The following is a 12,482-nucleotide window of genomic DNA, read 5'->3' as shown; positions in this document are numbered from 1 at the left end:
TGAGTTCCTTGTTTTTCAATGCAGCATAGTATTCCATTGTGCGAATATACCACAGCTTCTCTACCCATTCGTTTGTTGATGGGCATTTAGGTTACATATTTTTTTGAAATGCCCTAATATTTGTTAACTTATCCTTCAAAACCTCCAACATGGTGGCAAGAAAAATTGTAGTGAAGATACATTTGATTTTAAAAAAACAGTCTAAAGTCATCCAGAGCCATTTGAAGAGGAAAACTGTGGGAAGAATGCTAACATTAACAAAGCAACTCCAATAATAATAGTGGACAACACAGTCTTCAAGTATGGATCGCTTACTTACCATGAATCTTCCAAGTATGAATTTAATATCAACATCAAGAAAACAAAAGTCTTCACAATTCAACCAATAAACAACATTAGGATAAATGAGAAACTTTGGAAATTTTCAACAATTTCATTTAACTTAAATCTGTGTTCAATGCCATAAATCTAGCAGTTAGGAAGTCATACCATATTGAACAACCTACTCCAAAAGATTTAAGTTGTTAAAAAAAATATGATTATGGTGTAGCTGACCCACACTATATTAATTTCATCATCTCATAAGCAATGTGGAAGCAGAACAATGGGTAAGGAAGACTGAGGAAAAATTGATGCCTTAGATAATTAGTATCATAAAGAATATTTAAAATATTAATATTTAAAATATGCTAACAAACCAGGGGAACAATGCATGGTTTAAAATTGAGGAAAGAATGTGTCAGGGTTGTATTCTTTCTCCATATGTATTCAATCTGTATTCTGAGCAAATTATCCGAGAAACTGGAGTGTGGTATCAGGATTGGAGGGAAACTCATCAATAACCTGCATTATGCAGACAACACAACTTTGCTTGCCGAAAGGAGGAGGACTTGAAGCACTTGTTGCAGAAGATCAAGGAATGCTGCCTTTGGTATGGATTGCACCTCAATGTCAAGAAAACGAAGATTCTTATTACTAAACAGGCAACATCATGATGGATGGAGAAATTGAAACTATCAAAGCCTTCAAATTGCTTGGATCCACAATTAATACCCTTGGTACCAGCAGTAAGGAAATAAGGAGAAACATTAAGCTCTGACCTCTACAAATTATTAAGGAGTAATGATGTCAATTTGAGGACTAAGGATCGTCTGATTCAAGCCATGATCTCTTGCTATGCATCTGAGAGCTGGACAATGAATAAGGAAAAAGAATTGATGCCTTTGAGCTGTGGTTTTGGAGAAGAGCACTGAATATCCCATGGATGGCCTAAAGAAGCAAAAAAAATGTCTTGGAAAGGGTGCAGCCAGAGTGCTCTTTGGAAGTGAGTAGGATGAGGCTTTGCCTCATATTCTTTGGGCATGCTGTTAGGAGGGGCTATTCTTTGGAGTGAGACATGATGCTGGAAAGAGTGGAGGGTTGGTGAAGGAGAGGAAGACTCTTAACCACGTGGTCTGACAGAGTGACTGTCGAAATGGGTTCTTGTGTGTCAGGAAATGTGAGGATGGTACAGGTTAGAACAGGGTTCAGATCTTTTGTTCATAGGATCTCTCTGAGTCGTACCCAACTTGATGGCACCTAGTAACAACAACACCAGCATGGACTGCTCAAAGTACAAATAAATCTGTCTTATGAGACTTGAAGTAAGAATATTTCTTACAAGAGATGATGAGTCTTGAACTCACATTCTCTGGGTATGTTATCAGAGAGACTAGACCCTGAAGAAGGATGTTATGTGGCCTCTATGAGGTGGCTTGGCACAGTGAATGCAATGATGGGAACAAACATAGCAATGATTGTGCTAATGGTGCAGGATCAGACATTCTTTGTATTTTTTTGTGCATAGATTCAATATACTGTCAGAACTAACTCAAAGATACCCAACAACGTGAAGTCGCTGGATGCTCTGAGATGATTTATGCGATCAACCCCATTCTGTAAATGCAGAAACTGAAGATTAAGGAAGTGAAAAGGTTTCCCACAAATCAAGAGTCAGCTTTGGTATTCAATTTTTCACCAGTTGGAAATCCTACTACTAATCAACATATTTCTGCTATTACTCAAAACTCAAAAATTTCCAACTCTCTGCCTCGTCAGTTCTGCTTCACATTACCCTCCACAGGGTTAACAAGGTAAGTAGTTATGAGAGGAGACTGTCTCTCTTTCTCCCAAGGACACTGGTAGATTCAAACTGCTGAAGATGACACAGCCTTTTGGTTAGTACAACCCAGTATGAAATATACTATGAGATCAGCTACTCAAACTCACTGATTTTGAATTAGAACCAACTCACAGCTGACTGTCCAGCAGATTGCCCACCTCCCTCCTGCAGAGCACCTGTTGGATTTAAATTGCCAAAAATGTGTTACGTAGGTTCACAGTTCAACTCCCTCTGGATAGGACCACCAAAACTTCCTGACCTTCTACAAAAGAAACTACAAAATAAATTAACTTTGTCTTGTGGTTTTTCTGCCATGCTCTAGGCCAAGAGGCCAAGCAAAACTTTCAAATAAACCATAGGCAGTCTCAGAACTTTCTGGCTAATAACAGGGAATGGAAATTTTAACTGCCTGAAGTTATGAATGTCCCTTCTCATTTTCAGGCAGGAGTTTCAGACAAGTGAGTTCAAGACTTAGTTCAGCACAGTATATGCCATTTTAAAAGGGCTGTTGTGTTGTATCATTGAATTGTAACTGACTTAGAGCAAGCTTCTAGTGGGTTTTCAGTGACAGTAAATTGAATGGGAAGAAATTGTTCATCTCTCTCCCATGGAGAGGCTAGTGGACTTGAACCAAGTGCCTTTGATTTGGCTGTGCAAGTCCTTACCCCTGAACCACCGGAGGACCTGAAAAGGGACTCAGTGGAAAATTATAATTCACACCTTTGCAAATAACACAATTATGTTGTGGTTTTAAAGAGTGACTTGGTTGTGTGGACCTTTAGAATTCTGAGGATTTTTGGGGAAAGAAGTGAGCAGGAAATATCTCTCAGAAAGACGTTGCCCAGGTAAGTCTCTGTTCTTACCTTTTCACCAACAATCTGCAACCCCATCCTACTTCCTCAGAGCAGTTCTACTTTGGGGCGGATTTATGTTTGTGGGCTCAAAAGAAGATTTTTTTTTTTTAAGGCTTCTACTGCTTTTAAAGGCTTGAAGCCCACCCCACAGCTTTTTAATAAACACCTGAGGTGATGAATCACTTGCAAAACTTGTTCTTTTATTTACCTAAACTTTAACCTCTCCTGCCAACAGGACTTAGGAACACTAGCACTTAGAGAGACATCCAAGTTATTTGGCTAATAAATGATTTGAATGTTTTGAGAAGATAAAGTCTATAATTAAGAGATTGCCTAACAATGGATCTGTGGTAGCTGATAGCCACCACAGGAAACCTCAGGTGAACTATATTGCACTGAGCTCTTGTCATAAATACAGTCATTTATTTACTTTAATGGGGGCTATAAAGACATGCCTAAGGCAAAGAGAAATGTTCACTTTAAGATACCATTGTAGGCACTTCTTTATTCCTTCCAGAAATAGAGATCAAGAAAGGGGAATTTTGCCTGACCTTTTTTAAAACAGGCAACCAGAGAGGAAAATCACTCGGACTGGATCAGGTGCCACTTCTATGGCCAGAAGTGGACCAACAGTTATTTCTATGCCAACTATGAGTTCCACAGAGGACAGCTTCCTGTCCAAAAGAAGAAAAAAAAAAAGAAAAAAAATTCCAAGGTTCTTTATAATCTCTGGACTAAAATCAAAGGGCTCAGGGTGTGACTATATCCAAATACCTTGGCAAAACCTTGCTGTTTCTTAAGTTAGAAAATAATAACCTATTACCTTAAAAAAACAAACAAACAAAAAAACCCCACCAAGGTAATTACAGATAAGATTTCAAACTACCCTTCTAAAGTTACCAAAAATTATCCCATCAGCCAGAAGTTCTTGCTAATCCATCTTGCTAACAGCTAAGTCTTGACAAGTTTTCTTTAGAAGGTGAGGTTTTTTTATGAGTAGGTCTTGATAAGCAGCCCTGTGATGCTGGGGCTGAAAAGGCTTGTCAAATGGATGCCTCATTTCCTGCAGACTCTACTGCTCAAGTTCAAAGACGATGTAAGCACTGAGGAGAGACATGTTCACACTATGAGAAATAACAAAGGGTTATTAGACACACGGCTCACCCGTGACAACAACCACAGTGACGAAGGTGCAGGAGTGGACAGTTTTCACACATACGGTCACTTTCTGTTTCTCCACATTATCTCAGAATGACCCTGTCAGGCAAAAAGAGTGCACTGATATTTCATCTTCCAGGAGATTTGCTAACTTAGAGAAAAAAGAAAGGATAGCAGAGTCATGGATGGTCTTTTTTTTTTTTTTTTTTTTTTTTCTTTAATTTTTTTTTTTTTTTTTTGTTTTCTCAACATAGAAATCAATAAAATCCGAATAGTAACCAGAAAACTTGGGGAAAGAATGAAGAGTAAGAGCTAGACACACAGACTCTTGTTTACTCCTTCACTATTATTTTATTATTATTATTATTTTCACTTTCTTCTTCCCCTCAGATCATTGTTGTTGTTATGTACTGTCAAGTCTGAATCAAACCATAGCTGTCAGTCCAGGTTTTCAGAAGCACTAAATCGCATAGGAGGAGATTGCCCATCTTTCTCCGGCAGAGCAGTTGGTGGATTGGAACCACATGCCTTCGGGGTGGCAGTGCCACTTCTTACCACTAGGCCCCCAGAGCTCCCTCCCAACAGTGTAGTTCCCACAGAATTCTTACTTTAGAATCTACTTCTCATTTTCTTAACCCATCATGCTAAAATTGTAGCTATTTTTCTGCATTCCAACATTGCCTTCCCTCTTTGAAATAGTTGTGTAATGTTTCCATCTGATATCCAAAGCTGTACTAATTATTTATTATTATTCATTTTCTTTCATCTGACTCACTTTGCACCCTTGCCTATCTAGTAGTCGAGGATTCAATCCCGTTTTAATGCCAGCTGCCATTTTTTGTATTAAGTCAAAGTAGTAGGAGGTTAAAAGCTACCAAAAAACTAAGAAAAAGAGCAAAAGAAACATCTAAGTAAGAGAGATTATAAGGAAGCACATTCTGATTATTCTTCACTTGGCCAAGCAGGCAAAGGGTAGTTAAATCTGAGTTTCAGTAAAACAAAATCAGAGGAAAAAAGAAAATCCAGCAAAACCTAATTACCTCTAATCCTTCTTGACAGCTCTCTGCATGTGCCATGGCTCATCTTAAAGGCCTACTGTACCCAACTTCCCTCCAAATTACAGTATTAAAATCTATGTGAAATTAGATTAAAAGCAACCTCTAGGCAGCTCAAAGCTAGTAAAAATCAGAAACAAGTCTTTTGGTTTTTTTTTTGGGGGGGGGGAAGCAAGAAATATAAAGCCCCTATCCAAAGTCAGGGCAGTTTTGCCTCTACAAGATATTCTAGGTTTCTGATCTTGTAAGCATCAGCCGACTTGTAGCCAAGTCTTTATCCTCTGTCACTGCCCTAGAGTTGGTACTGGCTCTTAGCTGACTCTCCACTGGATTTCCACGTCTATAAATCTTTAGCATTAAGTAATGAATTGACCTTAGCAGCCAAGCTGCCTTCTATGGTCAAGAGTAATGATTTATTCCAATGACCTACAAGCATTCTACTCCCCAAAAGTCTTATCTTCATCTCCCCAAGGGCTTCATTACTATCGCCAGACTATTGTTCTTTCTATCAATATCATTGCTGTTGTTGTGGAAACCAGCCTATATAACTGACCCTCCAGCGGGTTTTCAAAGGCAGTTAATCACATGAGAGGAGATTTCCCATCCTTCTCCCAGCAGAGCAGCTGGTGGCCTCAAACCATGTGCTTTTGGGATTGCTGTGCAGCTTCTTGCCACTAGGCCAGCAGAGATCTTCCAACCAATATTTGAGTATTGTTGTTTAAATAATATAAAGCACACACAGAAGCCCATATTTATAAGGATGTGTTCATATGCCTATGCAACATATGGAGATACACACACACACACACACGAATACAATAAGAATGGCAAAGTAAGGTTTCTTTAATGACAAAGATGAAGAAAAAGCAAGATATACTGAGGTCACTGGAGAAGAATAAACACATGCTCCTTCACTAGCCTGGAGAGAGGACATTGGCCCAGATTGAAGTAAAGACTTCGGATATAAAATAGGGTAGACAGCAAGAGAGAGATGAAGGGATGAAATAGATGAGACTTGCTGAAGGCTTGATTGTTGTGAATGAGTGAGAATCTGGAGACATTCAAATTCCAGACCAGGCTGCATACTCCATACTATATGTACAGTATCAAGTTCAATAAAAGTGGCAACCAGTTTCAGAGTGTCTAAATTGTTGCAAGACTATGTAGTAGTTATAAGTATAGTCATTACTGCAACAGGCAGGAAATGAATAGGAAACTAGTATTTCATTAAAAATATTTACAAGGGAGGTGCCTTTTTAGTCTCGAAAGACTATTGAGCAAGACTTCTTATCAGTTTGGAGCCCTTGAGCCTGGAGACACAATTTTGAGGAAGACATTCTTATCATGTTTCAATCCTTTAACTATTAACCATACTTTGTTTTTCATCTTGCAGTTCATGCCTAACCCTTATTCTCTTTCTGTTAACCTAATAACAGGTCCTTCTAATCTTCATAATGTATGGAAAAGAGATTGAAGTTAACAATTACTGCTTGCTAGGCAATCACCACTCTTGGCAGCAGCAGTTAGAAAATCAAAAGATGAACTGCACTGAGAAGTCGGCTGTGACCTCTCTAAAGTGCTAAAGAGCAATGATGTCAGTCTAGAGACTAAGGTGTGCCTGATCCAAGCCATGATCTTTACAATTACTTGCTATGTATCAGAAAGCTGGACAATGACTAAGGATGACAAAAGAATTGATGCCTTTGAGTTGTGGTGCTGGAGAAGAGTATTGAACATACCATGGACTTCCAGGAGAGAAAAAAAAAAATAGATCTGTCTTGGAAAAGGTGAAATCAAGTTTCTCCTTGGAGGCAAGGATTTTGAAGCTATCAACATCCTCTACATATGTTGTTGTGTACCACTGAGTCAGAACTAACTCACAGCTCACCCTCCAGAGGCTTTTCAGAGGCAGTTAATCACAAGGAAATCGGTCATCCTTCCACGGAGCAGCTGGTGGCTTGAATCTTTGGGAATACAGCACAGTTTCTTTCCCCTAGGCCACCAGAGTGGTTGTTGTTCTTAGGTGCCTTTGAGTCAAATATGGCTTATAATGACCCTATGCACAAAAGATCTGAACGCTGTTCTATCCTGTGACATCCTCACACTTTCTGACACACAAGAGCCCGTTGTAGCATTCACCGTGCCACCACATTCTCAACCCACCTGGTTGAGAGCCTTCTTCTCTTTCAGTGACCCTCTACCCTTCTGAACATCATGTTCCTCTCCAAACACTAGCACCTCCCAATAGTATGTCCAAAGTATGTAAGGTAAAGCCTCATCATTCTTATCTTCAAAGAGCACTTCGCATGCACGCTCTCCAAAATACAACTGTTCATTCTCTTGGCAATCAATGCAATGTCCAGTGATCTTATCCAACACAGCTGTGCAAAGGTGTAAGCTCTCTTTCTGTCATCCTTACTCATTGCCCAGGTCTCAAATGCATAGCTAGTAACAGGAAAGACTATGCCCTGAATCAGACACACCTTGGCCCTCAAACTGACATCACTCCTCCTCAATAATTTGGAAGGTCCTTAACTGCAGATTTTCCCAGTACAATGCATCTCATTTCCTAAATGCTGGTATAAAGAGTATTAATTGTGGATCCAAGCAAGATGAAGCTGTTGATGTTTCAGTCTCCTCTCCATCCATCATGACACTGCCTATTAGTCCAGTGATATTTGTTTTCTTGATCTTGAGATGCAATCCATACTGAAGGCTGCATTCCTTGGTCTTCTGTAACAAGTACTTCAAGTCCTTCTCACTTTCAGCAATTCAGACCACCAGAGTAGAAGGTTCAAACATACCAGTTCTGTGGGAGGAACATGGACCATCCATCCCCTCTTATGCAGTTTTCAGTCTATAAACTCTCTAGAAGATGAGCTATGGGTTGATTTTGACACAACTGTAATGAGTTGAGTTTAAGAGCTTCTGGGGCTCAAGCAAGTGAAGTCCATATGACCTTATTGAGGGCTTTTATTGTTCTCAGGTGCCTTCCCTTTGACCCATAGTGACCTTAGAACAACAGATCTGAACCTTATCCCATCCTGTGTCGTCCTCATCATCTCTGATACACTTGAACTCATTGTTACAGTTACTGTCTCAATCCATCTTGCTGAGAGTCTTTCTCCTTTTTTCTGACTTTCCATATTTCCCTGCATGATGAGTTGGGGTTTTTTTTAAGGACTAGTCTTTCCTGACAACATGGCCAAAGTATACCACATCAGCTTTCACTATCTTACCCTCTAAAGAGCACCTTCAATGCACTTCCTCCAAGTAGACTTGATGGCTTTTTTGGTAATTCAATAGTCAATAATCTTTTAGTCAATGTTGGATAGTCAATAATCTTCTCCAACGCTGCATAGCTTTCCTGACTTTAAGCCACGTTGCATTCCCTTGTTCTCCTCAAATAACTTCATCTTGGTCTATGATATAGGTTTCACATGAGCATAGTGAGGTGTTCTGGGATTCTTATTCTTCTCAATGTTAGCCCTAATTTGTTATGATCCCTCCCAATAAAAAGTCTTTGTACAATCAATAAAATGCAAATAAAAATAAACATCTTTCTGGTATACTTTGGCTTCAGTCAAGGACCATCTGATAATAGCAATGCTAATCCTCATTGCATGGCTTCTTCTGCATTCAGCTTGAATTCCTGAAAGCTCCCCGTCTCTATACTGTGTCAGCCATTGTTTTAGGAATCTACACCAAGATTTTACTTGTTCAGAATATTAGTGATATTGCCAAACCATTTTCACACACTGTTGCATCACCTTCTTATTATTTTGACTGGGAACAAATTCTAATCTTTTCAAGTCGGTTTATCAGGTTAACTGTCCTTCCAATGAATTGGCTTAATTAGTGAGCACGTCCAGGGCTGCACTTATTATTCTAATATTTACCATTAATTAGGTGCTTGTTGTTAAGTGCCGTCAAGTCGCAGGCGACTCATAGTGACCCTATGAAGGAGAGTCCTCAATGCTTGAGTGTCTCTCATCCTCTCTCCAGGTTCATAGGGTTTCCAGAGGCAAGCTATTAATGGAAGTGGATGCCACTCCTCTTTCCATGCTTGTTTTAATCGGGGAGCTCCACCCCACCCTCTGTCTGCATTGGATAACCAACCAGCCATTAACGCATTTGACACATCAGTGTGGCTTTTTGTAAAAGAGTTTGAGGAGATACTATCTCATCTCCCCCTTTCTGTTTTTTCAACATAATTTATAAAGTCAAATTAGCCCTTTCTACTATACCTCATCCTGCAATAACATAATAACAGCATATAATTCAGCCTGTTGATCAGAAGTCACAGTTACTTATTTTTGCTTGTGGTTCACCATTTATAAATCACACCAGTTTGTAAGGTTGCTATAAGCATTTCGACAATGATACTGTAAACATTCAGTAAATGTTTCTCACTATTATTATCACCATGAAGGTTAGTTAAAGGTATTAGCTCATTCTCCAAATAGCCATACAAGGGAGGCATTGATAGCACTATTTTGCAAATGGAAAAGTCAATCTCAGAATATTTAGAGAATACTTCAACAGCACAAAAATAATCAAATGACAGGAACAAAGTTGAAATCCTATTTGTCTAGTTCCAAGGTTCATATTTTTCTCCTTTATCAGAATACATAACTTTCCTTTGAAGGAGCTACACTATAAGAACAAGAATAAAAAACCAATTACTTAAATTTCCTCCTTTCTGCTAAATGACTTACCCAACTCATTGACCTCTTATTTGAGAAAATAAAAACAAAAAAACTTCTGATCAAACATTTATATTGATGTGAAAATAAAATTCACACTACTTATCAAAAGTACATCTCTTTTTTAAACAAGTTGAGAGGTAAAGAGCTGTGAATAAAACATTTAAATTAGAATTTCTTGTGTTTTAATCTGTTAACAAGATACTATTGTTCATTTTAAATTGTTTTTATTATTACTCATTTTGAGAACATATTTATTTTCTTCTTGCTGCCAACAAATAGTGAAATCATAATAATATTTATCTGGTTCTTTCATGTCAAATTATATTTCAACAGAAAGTAAAATCATATAGTTCACTGCAATTCAATATTTGCCCAAATTCACACTCTATTCTAGAAAAGTCCCTGAATAAATATTTAGGAAAAAAATTATCAGTTTCCCCTTGAGTCTAGTTTTTATTAAAATATATAGGTGCTATAATTGGTAGCAGGAGTGGCATCTATTTCCTAAACAACATGCCTCTGGAAATACTATAAATTTTGAGAAACGAAGATAGTTAAAGAAAGGCTTCAGGTCTTTTATCCAGTGTCACTATGAGTTGTGCTCAACTCGACAATAATCATCAACAACAACATCAAGATCCTTTGCAAAGCTTTAAAATTTTGAAAATTCTTATGTTAACAAAGAAAAAATAATTGACAGAGCTAACTAAATCTTTTTTTTTCTTACCTACAACCCTGCTTGCTGAAACTGAGGAGGACCTCATGCACTTGCTGCGAAGGGTCAAGGACTGCAGCCTTCAGTATGGACTAAGACTCAATGTCAAGAAGACAAAGATTCTCGCCACTGGACCAATTGGCAGTGTCAGGATGGATGACGAAGAGATTGAGAGTGTTCACAGCTTCAGTTTGCTCGGCTCCACAGTCAACACTCTTGGCACCAGCAGTCAGGAAATCAAAAAGCATATCGCGATGGGAAAGTCTGCTGTTAGGGACCTCTCTAAAGTACTCAGGAGCAACAGTGTCTCTCTGGAGGCTAAGGTGCGCCTGATACAGGCCATGGTATTTGCAATCGCTTGTTATGCATCAGAGAGTTGAACAATGACTAGGAAGGACAGAAGGAGAGTGGATGCTTTTGAGCTGTGGTGCTGGAGAAGGGTACTGAATGTACCATGGACTGCCAGGAAAACAAACAGATTTATCTTGGCGAGAATTAAACCAAGCTACTCCTTGGAGGCAAGGATTCTGGGGCTTCATCTGCCATACTTTGGACATGTTGCCAGGAGGGACGGGTCCTTGGAGAGGGACATCATGCTTGGGAGGGTTGAGGGACAACGCAGGAGGGGAAGACCCTCTATGAGATGGATTGATTCGGTGACTGGGGTAATCGGGATGGGTGTGTCAGAGGCGGTGCGGTTGGCGCAGGATAGAGCAGGGTTTAGGGCTGTTGTGCATAGGGTCGCTATGAGTCGGAAACGACTCGATGGCACTTAACAACAACAACAACATTAACTAGGTTGTTAAACAATAACACTGGGTGTTAGAGAGATTAAATGGATTCTAAGATTTATGTTCTCCATCCTTCTTTCTAAGGAAAAACAAATTAAAGTTTGTTATTGTTGTTGTTAGATTCCATAAAGTCAAGTCCAACCCTATGAAGAGCCAACCCAAACCCTGACCTATTCGGTGCCATTCTCATCTCTAAAACCCGCAAGCCCATGCTCATAATCAATTGCCATCAAAGTGCTTCTGACTCATAGCAACCATGTAGGTCAGAGTAGAACTGCCCCAAAGAATTGTTAAGGCTATAGTCTTTAATGAAGCACATTTATTGCCACATCTTCCTACTGTGAAGTTTCTGGTAGGTTCAACTCATCACCTTTTGGTTCTCAGTTGAATGCTTAACTACTGTGCCAACAGATTTCTTTAAACTAAAACTTGGAAAATTTAAATGACATTTGCATGATTACACAGGTAGCTGGTGTCTATTGAAGCCTTGTAGGAAAACTATCAGAGTAAAGATTTACTTTAACTGCCTATTGCCTGCAGAAATAATGGTTTATGACATGCTAGTATGGCAAAACCAAGTTGCTCTTTGGAGACAAGGATTTTGAAGCTCTGTTTCACATGCTTTGGGCCTGTGGGTAGGAGAGACCAGTCATTATAGAAAGACATCATGCTTGTAAAGGTGGAGAGACAGTGCAGGAAAGGAAGACCCTGGATGAGATGGACAGCCCAAGTAACTAGGGTAATGGGGCATAGGAGTTTCAAAAAAGTAAGATTGGCTCAGGATAGTTTAGAGCTACTGTGCTCTAAACTGAGATTCAGTATAAATCTCAAATAACTTGATGGCACATAATAACAACACAGATGTCTTTTACTAAATGTTATTGTTGTTGTTAAGTGCCATCAAGTCATAGATGACTCATAGTGACCCTATGAATAAAAGATCTGAACACTTGTATATCTTTCATCATTTCTCCAAGTTCATAGAGTATCCAGAGGCAAGCTGTTTCAGAAGTGGATGCCATTCCTGCTTCCAAGCTTG

The sequence above is a fragment of the Elephantulus edwardii genome, unplaced genomic scaffold (genome assembly GCF_000299155.1).
Source record: "Elephantulus edwardii isolate Elephantulus edwardi_28Jun2011 unplaced genomic scaffold, EleEdw1.0 scaffold00150, whole genome shotgun sequence".
NCBI lineage: Eukaryota > Metazoa > Chordata > Mammalia > Macroscelidea > Macroscelididae > Elephantulus > Elephantulus edwardii.
The sequence above is the reverse complement of the archived record's forward strand: the minus strand, read 5'-3'. Positions refer to the sequence as shown.